The sequence below is a fragment of the Diuraphis noxia genome, unplaced genomic scaffold (assembly GCF_037042655.1).
Source record: "Diuraphis noxia isolate RWA-SAM2 unplaced genomic scaffold, SU_Dnox_SAM2 contig0004, whole genome shotgun sequence".
In the NCBI taxonomy this organism is placed as follows: domain Eukaryota; kingdom Metazoa; phylum Arthropoda; class Insecta; order Hemiptera; family Aphididae; genus Diuraphis; species Diuraphis noxia.
In genome coordinates this window covers 50032965-50048071 of record NW_028301714.1, presented here as the reverse complement: position 1 = coordinate 50048071, position 15107 = coordinate 50032965, and the positions used below count along the sequence as shown (strand labels likewise).

The window sequence follows — 15107 nt, the reverse complement described above, 5'->3', positions numbered from 1 at the left end:
ATTATTTTTAAATAAATGCCGTAATTTCTTGGCAACGATTAGTTATACTTATTAAAATATTAAATATAATATAGTGTTACTAACAGAAAAATTAATTTTTAATAGCAATACAGAATACAGATATATAATATAAATATACTTGGAAATATAGACTGATAAGTGACAGACCGTCTGAACTCGAAATTGTTTTTCGTATTTAATAAAATATGATTTATCATTGTATTCCAATTTAATACTTCCATTGTCCTAAGACCATTATGTGATATACTTAATGACCAGTACACTCGACATCTACAAAATATACAAAGCAGAGCGACATCTCCGGTTTTTAAAAATAATCATTTGATGTAAAATGAAGATATCCTATAATTAAAATATTATTTTTACAATGATATCAAAATATTAATTCCCTTTCTTACATATTATTATAATAAGAAATTATAAAATACATACGTTTTCGTAATCATGTACAAATAGTTAGAAGATAAAATTATTACTTGGCAATATTATAACACGGGCAACTAGGCAAGCAGAAAAATTAGAATAAACTTGACAGTTGATAGTGATGCTGTGGATAACATACCAAAATTAAATGGGAATCATCAACGATCAACCAATAAAATTTAGCTCATCAGAATAAAATACCTATTTTCAAACTAGAATTTCGATCGTTATATATATCGTTATTCGTTTCGTTTATATACACATATAACCTACCTAAGTATTTAGGTATGATTATCACAAAATGTTGTTAGTCGCACAAGACGTGGATTTGTATTTACCGTGTTATGCTCACACGTATATCATTATCGTACACGTTTAGTACATGCTATAAATCAATCATTTTTTATTGACCTCAACGTGTAATGTGTTCCTTATTTTATCTTTACCAACCCGCAGTTGGCCGCGTGTTCGGTCTCACGAGCGTCGGCACGTAGTACGAATAGGCGATCTCGCTCTTCAACGTCTATTGTCACCTTATCTATCAACGACGGCGGTAAGTGCGGTAAGTACGGCCCTCTTGAACGGTATAACCCAAAGGAACATCTGTTTCTCATTCGTATTCGCCTCGATTTTGTCACCACTTCTTCGCGTGCACTACCAGCCACCTCGCCACGTGCTCGTCTTTCCTCGTATAGGTACATAATGTAATGACAATATTATTATTTTGAAAGAAAACCGAATGCAATGTACGCAACCAGACTACAATTATTATTTTGATATCCGCCGAGTGAATTTTTTGTCTTCAATATTTGGCGGACACTTTATCGGATAAAAAGCGAAATCTAGTCGTGTGTGTTATTCGTTTGGGAGTGGGTAAACATTCACACCGTGGATTGTGGGAAAAATGTTAATACCGGAACTGGCTACAGTAAGAACTGGTCATTTGAGTATAACTTATTACACAATTAAATATTACGTAGAATTATTTAAATTTTAAATTAGTAAAAACGTTTCGTTTAAAGTCATAAACAAAGTAAATAATTATTTTAGATATGATTAGCAATAAAATATCTTCACTATTTGTTTGGAAATATTTTGAACGATGTTTATTGTGTTATTTATCTATTTTAATGTTTAGTCATACTTCGTCTCAGAATATACGTTAAAATGTCCACTTTAAGTTATTGGAATACTACTTCAGCAGTACTTCTTTAAACTGAAAATATAATCTATGTCAATTCCGTGGTATGGTGCTACAGAGTAAAACATGCCATCAAAGTCATTAAGAGAGGGCTGAAGAGCGCAATTCGTTGTGCAGTCGAGTCACAATTTTTTATTTTGAGGACAATTCGTGTGGAGCCGTCATAGTTCTAGGGGTATATATTATAATATTATACATAACAATACACTCTTGCTATCAAACAGGTATTATAATAATTAAATCGGCAGTGGTTATTTACTAATATCGATTGCCGGACAAATTGATTACGATCGACTGGATATAATATAATACGATCACGAACTCGTTGTACGATTATCAATATATCAAATGTACGAATAGAAACTGCGGACGATATAAAACAGTATTGTTATTATATCATACACGTTCGTACATTGTATATTACCTATTACCTACATACTCAGATACAGGCCACAAGCGTTGGAACTAAATGGTAAATAGTAAGTTGTTTTAACGATTATCGTATACTATTTTATTTATTATACATTACGATTTACGGTCGTTATACATAATGTTTGCCGCGGGTACACGATTTCGCTCCATTAATAATAATCATTATTAAATAAATATTTATAGAAATAAATTATTAAAAATTTTATTCGGAGTTGGATCGATGCTGTACCGCATACCAGTGTCATATTAGGACATAAGGTATTTACCGCAGTTCAAATGTACATTATACAGATTATATATTTACAATATACACGTGCCACGTAAGAACAATAAAAACTGAACGATATTAAACATTTATACGGATACTATACAACTGCAGACACGAACCACTCTCCCAATAGTCGGTATTACTCCATGTTTATATCACGATGGAATTGAAGTAATATGATTTGGTGGAAATCGAGAAGTAGTATTTCTGATGCGAAGGCAAAAGTTTTACTCGGAATTTTATTTTTGTACACCGTGAATAAATATGTATTCGCATGTATAATATGTATATATTATATTATAATAATATTTATTACAAAGGACTTGGTGAAAACAGCCAAACGTGACAGTGAAACCTTTTCAAAAGTCAAGGCGCATGTAAATTAACTGGCTTCAAGTCATCAAAAGGTTGCGTTTTCCAATCAAATGTTCTGTTATACGTACCTATGTAGTGTACAATAATATATAGTTATTAGTTTGAAGAGTCACGTAGCAACCAAGTAATTTCGAGGGAAACATATTCAAATGGATTAGGTAACCGTGAACTTTGATTGGACCAACTATACATAATAGGACCATACAAAGCGCTTTATACTACAGAAATGGTATACGAGTGCCTATTGTGTTGTGCACGAAAGCAGAATAAGCGCACATATAAGCGAAAACACAAGTACAAAACACGTGCGTTTTCAGTGAAAAACGTTCCAAGAATACGGAAAGCTGTTATATGGAAGATGTTGGCCAACGATTGATATATTATAATAATGGATATTATAAAAGTCTTCACTACCTACTTTTATTGTTATGTAATAACTCTAAAATGATTATTATTGAATATGTTCAAAGTTTGCCACAAATATGTCTTCGGGAATGTGGCATTAGTCGAAATATATAAATATAATGCATTTTACACCGAATTCAACCTTACTCCCAGCCCAAACATTCACAGTTCACACCCCTACAGTAATATTATTTCAGGAATGCTACTGTAATACATTTGAAAACAATAATAACATATAACTTCGACGAATGTATTTAGTTGTTTTGATATAAATTGTCGGACACACATTACACATGATCATTTATATTTTATAAAAATATAACATGAGTAACTCGAATGCTGCAGAAAGTCGATTATGCAACGAATCCGTGTTAGCTCCAATATACAGTTTTTAGGTTGGTAGATATATTAGATTAATAACAAAGATTACACATACGCAATCAAAACAATAATAATATAATATGAGCGCGACGTAATAGGAATGTATGAATGACTTTAGAGACTTTGAACGTCGTCCGCGGCATAACTACAATCATTGTTTTGTGATATTGTTATCCGTTGTGAATGCATCCGATTTTATTTCGCGTTCACTGATATCATAAATGCTTATTATATTATATAGTACACGTTGTTTTTATTTTTTCACCCGCAGCACAGAGCCACATACACGCAGTAGACAGTAACGATAGGTAAGTATAAAAACACGTCTATGAAGAAAAATTACAAAATATAATAATTATTATTATCGAGTAAAGCCTATAGGTGTATAATGCGTACATATATTTATTTACTTATGTATATTCTTATTGGTTATTATATAAAATATGAGTATAAAGTAAAAATATAAATTATGATATGTATACCATATATAGAACAATCGCTTATTGGTACTCAACTCGCTTGACTACTATAATACGCTTGAACTCAAAGACTTAAGCAATTATTCGAATACCAAGTGGAAATCAGGTAAAAAATTGACTTTTAAAATATAAACATAAATTAGGGTTTTAATAAAAATAATAAATATCATAAAATGTTGTTTTGTATGTTAATTATATCCTACATACTCCACGCTTTTACAATGTTCAAAATATTAAAACTGTCCTATTTCAAGCATACCGGCCACGCGTAAACTATACCATAACAATAATTTTAGTTTTCTGAATAATGCAATATAATGTTTTTACGGAATTCCTAATAATTAGGAAAAATTGAGTGGCACAATCGGGGTGAGACATTCAGTGATATTAAAACTTAAGACAAGTCTGGTGCTACAAGGGTGGCCCGTGTATAAAATATGTCTATATCTTATTACATTATGTAATATGCTATATTTTCGTCTCGCGTACAACTGTGATGCAAAACACTTCAAATCCGACCGTACAGAAACCGTCTGCCAGTTTCACAAGATGCAGCCCACCGCCGCACCAGCACTGCCCACCCTGTATACAATGGGTAGCCGGGGTAGGTAGGTATATATATATATGGTATAACAATATTGTGAAGTTTTCCACTCCTCGAGGTCGTTTTCGCTGAGTGCAGACGTCTCGTTTTCGAAACATTATTTTTTTTTTATATAATCCGTCTCGGAACGATACTCAAAAACGCATTATAAAATGTTTGGATTTCTCTATAGAGGACTATTATTCATCGACGCTTTTTTCGTCTGTCGGTGTGTGTTAAACAGAATTATTATATATTTATGCGTTTAAAACGTTGCAATAATACGCGTTTCATATGCACTAGAATTTCTTAGATTTTACTCAGACTTTGATCGCCTCAGAATATCAATATTATGTGTCGTCTTGTGTACGATATTGTTGTCGAAAACAACTAAACGGATCAAAGTAGGATATAAAAGTGGCATAGTGCATTGGTCGGTAAAAAACAATGCACAATAATAAATCGTTGTAACAGTGATTTTAAATCGCTACACGAAAACATACTGTTGGCTTGTTTGTTTGGCTTACATAATATGTATTTCTAACAGTTGAATCCCATTTAAATTATTTGTTAAAAAATAATAAAATGTCTCAAATTTCAACAAACGGATTACCCCATCGTCACCATCGCTAATAGAATTACTACTTAAAGCCACTGATATAATCACATTAAATTATACTTTTCCATTAAAACGATTATGATGATGACACGCAATATATATGTTTATTGAAAAAAGTGTTAACATTGTTGTTGCAATAGTACATAACAACGCTTAAATGTTTGAAAATAATATTTACAATAACTATTCGAAAAACTGTGGAGGGCTTTCGTTTTACACGGATAAACTTTATTATTTAATGTTTAAAAAATACCAATTATAAAACACGTTGCCAAAATAACACTTATTATAACCTTATGCCAAATACGATACACTTTTTTGTATCAATGTATTTTGGGAATGTTTCTCGATTTTAATTTTTAGTTAATTATTGAAGTTTTTTCGTACCATTGGATAATGAATAAAAAAAAAAGATTAAACGGATATTAAAAATAAGTAAGATTAAAATTAAAAATATCCAAGTTTAAATCCTATAGGCTTATATAAAAAAAAATACAACATTCGAAATATTCGGGGTATGTTAAACCGTACTATGTACAAAATATCTTCAGGGTTTTCGCTAGGAACTTAATAAAGACAAAAACAATATCTATAGAAATCTCAGTGTTCGTAAAAAAACAGACTCACAGACTCAATCAATTAACAGCCAATAATAATGTGCGATAAATAATGTGAATTGAAACTTTTTGCATAATATGGAATATTATTTAATGTTGTACACGTCTTGCACATAGTACATAAGTATATTTTACTCCTTCAAAAGTACCGACTAAGTACTCATCTAATCTTACTCGGAATAACTAGGAAATAAAATATAATCAAAGACGTCTTAATAAGTTATAATATAATATAATATAATATAATATAATACATTAATACAGCTATGAAACTCGTAATATTATAATTGTGTATTAAGTAATATGAGTGTAATGAAGTATATTATTTTAAAGTATTGCGTAGTCGCCATAAGGAAACAAATTCAGAGTTGTATTGTTTAAACGACAAAACACCATTAAATATCGAAATTTGTATCGACAATGAACTTTGAGTGTAAACATATTATTCATATTGATCGCATAATATTGTGATGGTGATGTTATGCCTGCAATTGCCAGCAGGGTATGATGGTGTTGTTCTCATATAACATAAAGGAACTACAACATAAATAATATTATACATTAGTTATTAAATATTTAAATTTAAAACACCACGTTTTATTCATCGTCAATTATCGGAAACAGGACATATTGAATTATTACATCTTACGCACAAAGTTCGTAAATGTACGAAGTGTTGTGTCGCACATAACAAGACTAGTATTGAACAAGAATTTAAAGCGACGGACAAACATGTACACGCTACATTGCTACAGGCGTTACAGCTGAACCGTGAACTTGCACGCAATAACTGTAGAACATAATACAACGACACTCAAGAGTCAACGACAGCTAATATAGTATAAAACTATAATAGTACATATATTATGCAGAGTGCCAGGGTGCAGATTTGACGACCATGCTCTTTTATCACCTCTCTTGGCTCTCTTATCCTTTAATAATAATGTGGTTATTCAATTCCAGATCACACAGGGATTTATTGGATCTCGCGAAAAGCGTATATATTTTTTGTTTGAATATGGTTGCCATTGGTTACATAAAATTAAATTTATATTTAAAACGGGGTTTAAAATAGGGTCTATCTACCGTCATTATTTAATTTGTCACTGAAAACTCAGAGCAGTAACAGATATAATTAATATAATCATAATAATAATATTTACCTACTATATAAAGTCAAAGACCCAAAACGGATGACTCTGACGCAAATCCACAGTTTTCGACCAATTTTCCTAAAATGTTTACAGTTATTGTTATAATGCGACTTAAAATGACTTATTTAATGTTCCGAGAACGTCCTAAGAAACAAATCATAATTTCGATGTATCCTAAATAAAGCTCAGTTCTTCTAAGTTTTCTTGGGTTCATAACGAAGAAGTGAACTTTGGCTTAGCTACACCCATTTTTAGTTTTGAGGAATGTAATTATTTTTATAATATCTATATATATATAATATAGTATCTTTTATTTGATTACACATTTTTCGAAATTTTTATGAGTCAGATAATGTCACTTACATCCTCTGTTTTGCCACATGGGGACCAAGGACGCACTCAGACAATTCAATAATATTTCTAGGTAAGACTAAGGATGCATAAGGGGTATGAAAACGGTAAAAAAAATTTCCCAACATTTTCATCAACAGATTCAGCAAGATCCGTAGTGAGTATGTTATATAGTCTATAATTATTACTTTTCAACTCATAAGAGGCTAATACACCTATTTGACTCGTGAAAACACTAAATATTTTTTTATTTATACATTTTTGTAATTGGTTACAGAAAAGAGAATACTTTTTATGGTTGAATGTAATTTTAGACTTGTAGATACTTCATATTTGGTCAAAACAACCCAAATAACTGTGTTCAAAATAAGTACAGTTTACATTTATAGGAGTTTAAGAAGGGGTAAACCCAGGGGTAATTCCATGTACGATCAGCAAGTAGATAAAATGAAATTTAAACTAGATGTTTTTATCAGTCTAGGGATTATATTTAGACAATTTAAAAAAATACTATATACTATAATCAACACAAAAAAAATTGTTATCTGCTAAACAATTTATAGTAAAAGGTGTGGGTTTTCATTTATAAATAAAAAATTAATATCGATTATATTATAAAACGATCCTTAAATTATATAAAAATCTATAAGAATTTGAATATAGTTTTATGGTATTTAATTAAACTTAAGAATTTTAATAAATTCATCGTATTAATAAGGAGTCACTATCTGACATGGGATATACGGCGGTATCGATTCGTATTTCGTTTCGCATAACACCAAAAATATTCAAATTGGATCAACGATCGCCAAAACGTCAGAACTGTGTCTAAATTTAGAGTTACTATCAAGGCACAAACATTTAATATCATGTACATAATAACGGTATCGGACTCACATAAAATATGCGCGAAATACTGCTCGTATATATATATATATATAATATATAACCACTGCCCTAATACGTCGTATCAAATTATTGTTAAATTATTATTGCTATATTATGCCTGCAGAGTATAATAGTCCCCTGGGCATGGAGCTAGAGAAGGGTATAGTAATGGGTATTATAATGTTGGTTTAAATTAATTGATCGCGCTCGAATGGAGGAGCCCGTTTGCGATGAATAAAATAAAGCCAAAAGACCGTGTCGACGAAATAAGCGCCCGAGAAAAGCGTTGAAAAATGTCAGTGAGACCGAATATAATAGTTTAAGCGATCGGAATTCATGGATTATATCATGATATTATGCTATACGCGCTATATTTTATTAGGGCTGATTAAAGGCGCGCACTGTTAACACCAAAAGCCGTCGCCGATTATTAATGTACGTCGAAAATTTGCGCCGCCGTAAACAAATTTGCCTAATGGTGTATTATAGACGAGTTTTACGTAATATAAACACGTACCTCGGCCGACGAAATAAAATCTCTGCTGGAATATGTATCGTTTCGCATTTGCGGGACAGTATAATAATATGCGGGGTCGTATGCCGCAGCGAATCGGATATTAAACACAATTCAGCCCGATTCGATGGGCATGAGAGGAGGGGGGGGGGCGTAATTTCATTTAAAAATGGTTTTTTATTATTATAATATTCGAAAACCGACCGTCGAGACGTCTGCACAATAACAAACATTTCAGCGCGAGTTTCATTTTTTTCTTCGCGTGCGTTTTTACACTCGTTTGAATAACGCTTACCTTGCGGTAACATTATTGCAATAGTTTATACAGGAAAAATAGCGGCGGAGGACGTCCGGCCGGCTGCTGTTACCGAAAAAATATCACCACCGACGACGAGTGGCGATCGAATTACCCTGCAGTCAACCCGCCCCCTATACTTAGTAACTTAGTGACAGTTTTTATTTTAATGGTACTTTTCATCGCGAATTTCTATTTATGGTATTACGACTATATTACGCAATTATATAGGTACCTACTTATGTCCTATTTCACGTAAGTATACACCGATAAAATGTTACGACGACAATACGATGACGACGGCGGTGGTGTATAGCTGGCTGCTCTATAAACACCAAATGGTTTTTCTAGCTCATAAAAACCAAATTTTCACACATGTAATTAGGCATTATCGTCATGCCATGGCGTTTTTGTATATTTGCGCATTCTTATATGCCCAGTTTTACCGGTTAGATTATTTTTATTGTCTTCGGTGTCGTCGTTTATGATGCACGAAATTAAATGTTCAAAGTCATCCAAAGTTGTGCATATACTGTCAAAGCGAAAATTCTTAAAAATGTCACGTACGACCTGAAACGAAAATGGTAATTCTATTACGTAGTCACGTCTTCTAAATATGTAACGCGACTAATTATAAACGTAAAGAGTTGTTATTATCAATTTGTTCATGCAGACGATCATTATACCAAATAAAAGATAGGTAATAATATTTTTTATGCACACACGTAACTGTATATAAACTGAACCAATAACATGTAATTATATTAATTCATTACTTGTATTTTGATATGATTTTTTTTTCAGTAAAAATAATTACGATATTAAATTATACAATACTAAGAATATTCAACTATTATACGCAGTGTAGAGTTTATTCTAAAAATAAATATATGAAATTATATATTTATAACCATCATATTATTATGAATCATTTATCACTCTATCTTTTTTAATAAAAATATCACTTATAAAATATAGCACATTAGTACTTATCTACCAGCTACCGTCATTTAACTCAAGTCAGCATGACTGTTTACAATATTTAGATACTTAGTGCCAATTAAATGTATTATATTTTTATAAGGTGTTGACGGAGTTTATTTCTTATATTAACAATGTGTTGGGCCTTAAATTAAATAGAAAAAAAAATGTATGAAATAATATATATAATAATATACACCTCCGTACATGCATCACTTGTATTTAAATTTGTGATCAGTGAAATGATTAGTTTGAAAACGAGGGATGCTAAGCAACCATTGAGCACTTTATATTATGTATACGCTTATGATCGTCAAAAACATTTTTAGGAATATATGTCTATAAGTGGATAGATGAATATCAATAAGTATATCTATGAATGAATATCAAAATATATTTAATATTTATGTTAATAATAATTGTAATAAAAAATAATTTATTTCAAAGTTTAAATTTTCTAAATTATTGATTAATTAGAAGTCGAAAAACCGTTTTACAGTGTTTTTTTATATTTTATCATAATATTTTGATTTGAAAATGTAATTGCTTAATCGACACAATTGGTCAGGAGTCCACGACATTCATGTTACTTTTTTTAAAATGCAAAAATGCAAACTTGTAATTGATTGGATATAATATGCAGTTGATAAAAATTTGTTTTTGTTAGTAATGAAAGAAAAACATTAATGAGTTCAAAGGTAATATTTAATCATTTTATGTCTATCTTTATGGCTATATTATAATAGTTTATTATTCTATTTAAAGCTAAAGATTCAAATTCAATTCAGAAATTTTCACTCAAGTTTATGTGTAATCAATTTCTTCAAATTGATTAGTGATTACCTATATACAAAGACCAGAATTGGTATTTATCGTAAAATTAATATTAACCTTTCAACAAATAAGAACCAAACACACGTGTGGTTATTAAAATAATTAATTTTTAATTTTCATAAGTATTTATTAAATGCAAACTAATAATATATTTATTTGTTGAAACTATTTTTCCCCATCAATCGAGAAGTCAAATAACAGATCATTATCTAGCTATAAAAATAACATCTGGTATTATTCATTAGACTTGTGTATTGGTATAGTGAAAAAAAACAATGCCAATATAATTTTTTTTTTTTAAATACTTCGTATAACGTACCGGCGCAGATGTGACACTGAATTTTTTCCTATCATCGGACGGAGGAGACATGAATTTCGCGTAATGTAACGTTTCTTGCAGAAGGTCATATCTAATTTACGATCTCTGCTAGTTACTCGACACAAACAGTTTGAGCACGTTTATCCATCTGTACTTTCTGTTGTCTGTTGATGGGCATATTTTTGCGTGACGAAGAAACGCATAATATGCAGAAATGTGTGCACATTTCGAAATTTTATTATTATTATTTGAGGTCAATAAAAATTGTTCTTTGTCGGTACTAAAAGTGAAAGTACACAAAATTTTTGCTCCACTATGCCTCGGACTGTGATTAGTCGGCAGCGACTAAAAAAAATTTTTAAATCTAGAAAGTATAAAAATGATTATTATATAATATGTCCAATGCCGTCTACATTGGGTTACAATATCGTACATATTATAATATTGTACAGGAACATACTATTATGTATTATGTATAGACTGTAATAGGTACTAGATATAGACTTACAATAATAACATAATATTTTTATCAATGTCTAAATTTAAAAAAAGAGAAATTAATGCAGCGATAATAATAATTAAAAATTTAATAAAAGTATTAATAACACTATGTAATATAATATTATAATTAACAATCATTCGCGAGCCGCAGCAATTTTTACCTATCGATAAACAATTAATCGTGTAGCGCGTGTCATAGTTGCAAGCGCGTGTCACAATTGCATATTCTATCATTACTCGTCAACAGACAACAATAATACATAACATAACATCATAATACCGAATGCAATTATAATATTATATGCATTATGCACATAATTATAATAATGTTTATCTTTTTAATTTTCCGGTCGGAGGTGTTTTACCTATACCCATCATCGATAGGAGTTTGGGAAAATCAGTATTGAAATTACAACCCCCTCCCCCATCGAGACTTTCCCACTCGAAATCAAAATGTCTTCAGATGCTTATTTGATTACATGATTATTTGGATTTAAATCACTCAAATGGAGAATATAAGACATATTATATTATGCAAATTATTCTTTACCACTTGTACAAACTTCACACACATATTTTCTTTCCTGTTATTAGAGTATGAGTACAGAACTAAGAACTGGACGAACAATTAATATTTGTAAAAAATGATTTGAGAATATGCCATAATTATTATTTATTTATTATAAACTTGATGTAAATATAGTGTAAATCACATTAAAAATTCAAACACTTAAATAATTTAAATAAACCAAACACTCGGGTTTTCGTATAAAATGTTCAAAAAAGCAACTCTATGGCAACGATGGCATAAATTAAATCACATGTGGTAATACATAATGTTAAAACAACAAGCAAAACAAAGCATTTGTTAGTAATAAGTTAATTCTATACGATTACTTGGAAGTAAAAAAATATACATTTTATGTGACTGTAATTAGCAAGAAAAACAAAATTTTTAATCTTGATTTTAATAATTTTACAATACAATTTTTTCATTTTTATATGCATATTGTGTATGTTTTAATATTTTCTGGAGAGAATATATTTTCTAAACAAGGAGGGAAATGTCCACTAGTGGTAATGAGAAAATTTCCAGGTGTAAATAATATGCCCTAAAATCTACATATATAATGTATAATATGTTAAATACACTTTCAGTTAGCTAAACATAATACATGGTGATAATTGATAAGCAGTTTAGTGGCAATGACAATATAGAGATAGGTATCTATATAGTTAAACCTTAATACGCACAAACGCACATGTGACCATTACACCGTGATTACATGTGGATCTCTAGTGAACATCTGTTAACCACTGCCTGCCGTGGTTGACCTCGATAAATAAATACCATAACGAAAATCTACCCCACAAAAGACTTATCTGAGAGGACTACACTGATCCCCCTCTCCACCTTCTCCAGTAACGATGTGCTCACTATAGGAAGGCTTAACAGTCACGGGTTTTACTCGTTTATCTGCCATGATAAATATAATAATAATAACTGTAAGACCCCGCTCTAAGTCATCTATATTGTCTTAAGTGTGTGTTTGTATACATATACGCGCGCGAGACGATTGCGTTCGCCGAGCTTTTCTAGAGGAATTAAAAGTCCACTGTTTTATATGACGGGTTCCACTTGGGTGGAGAAATTCCGTCTTTTGTTACCGACTCCATCAACACTCTCTTTTTATTCGACCCTTCCGCTCAACCGCAAGCCCAAACACGTGTCCCTCTTTAATGTTATCTTGTCCTTGTCAGCCCTATTAAAAAGTACCTCAAATATTTCCTTTCTCTCTTTATACATATAATACACACTAAGACTAAGTAATGGAAGTACCTATATACCGCTTATTAAACTACACAACTTTCTATACAAACATAATGAATAAAGTATTAAATACACTGCTGAGAAAATACACAACGCCATAGTATCACGTCTATACCGAGGCGAGATCATATTTCCTATACACAGCCTACTGGAATACATTTTTCACGATTTCACGCACAAACAACAATCGTACATTGTACATATACCAATATACTTATCAATTATAAATTATAATCATTTGCAATGATAATAATATAATGTATTCATTGACGTCTTTTGTATCACACGCATCACGTGGACTTATAATATTTCGATAATCAATCAACGCGTTTAGGGCATCGTAGGTCTCACCCTCTTCGTCATAATAAACACAAGCCCACATTTTTTTTTTATTCCGAGTACATTATATTGAATTCAAAAATCAAAATGAATTAAAGTGGTTTGAAGGCTTATTATTAGTCACAAAATAATTTATTAGTTACATTTCATAAACAAAATACCATAAAAAAAAATAGTTTGGTAAAAAAAAATATTTGTTGACATAACAAATTTATATTATTATACTGTTTTTAAACACGGTGACTTTTATCTATTTACCTATGAGAAGATATTAACATTTACATTTCAAAGACCACTCAAACCATTGTTTTATAGTTTTATACCTATCAATATTATCTGTGCAGATGAAAACTGTATAAAAATGAAAAAAGAAAATTAATTTTGAAACAATATCTTGTCTCGTAACGTTAACACATAAACATTAATACATTATACGTATTGTAATTTATTGTTTTAAAAATATCGAAACCACATTTTTATGTATTAATGTTATTATTTTAAATAATAGTCTCTTTAAACAGTGCACTGTAAGTGCAATTTGTTTTGCGTTAATTTTTGTTCGTTGGGTTTGTCACTGATAGCCTCCCTCCTCGTGCATATCATATTACTGTGTATCTATTTTCAAATTTTCAAATTTGCTTATTATGCCTTGTAGCACATAGATTATCAATATTATTTAAATTAAATAAAAATGTTATAGTTTTTCACCTTACTATATATGCGATCACAATTTAAAAAAAAATATGATCTTCACTCGTTTGTGACAAAATATACATATAACTACCCATAACTTCGAACAATAACCACCGTATATTTAATATGTACATTGTTACATTCGAGTGTCAAGCGACATATGTCGTTTAAAATAAATGTCTTACAGTATTAATTGACAATATTGTTGTAAGTACTCACTTCTCAGGTGGCCGCCGTCGTGTTCCCAGCTGTAACAATAAATATATTATATAAGGATAAAAATTCATACGGGAAATAGTTCTCATTAAAATTTAGTCTATTGTAAAATGTCACATAGCCATAATATTACTAAATATTTATTATTGCTTATTATTAAGTAATAGTGTACAATCGACAAACATTAACCTACAGTATTTTCTTTTCTCGTGAACCTTACAATCAATATGTGCACATATAGGTAGTGTAGGTGTTGTACGTGTACATCAGTTAACAAGAAATAGTTTGAATTTCTTCCATACAACAATTTTATTGTTTATGGGTATGAAAGAACAATACAATTAGGAAAAAAATCGGCTTTTACAAAATATATATATATTAATTTCA

The 15107-nt window shown here is 30.5% G+C and overlaps 1 protein-coding gene across 2 annotated transcripts in view; it reads right to left on the bottom strand.

Moving 5' to 3' along the window:
* Pdk1 (Phosphoinositide-dependent kinase 1) overlaps positions 1-15107 on the bottom strand; it is a 161837-nt gene that overhangs the window by 61362 nt on the left and 85368 nt on the right. For both annotated transcript variants that reach the window (XM_089225193.1, XM_089225194.1), the window contains exon 2: positions 14724-14752. The gene's annotated coding sequence lies outside the window, so the exon portion shown is untranslated. The remainder of the gene's footprint in view (positions 1-14723; positions 14753-15107) is intronic.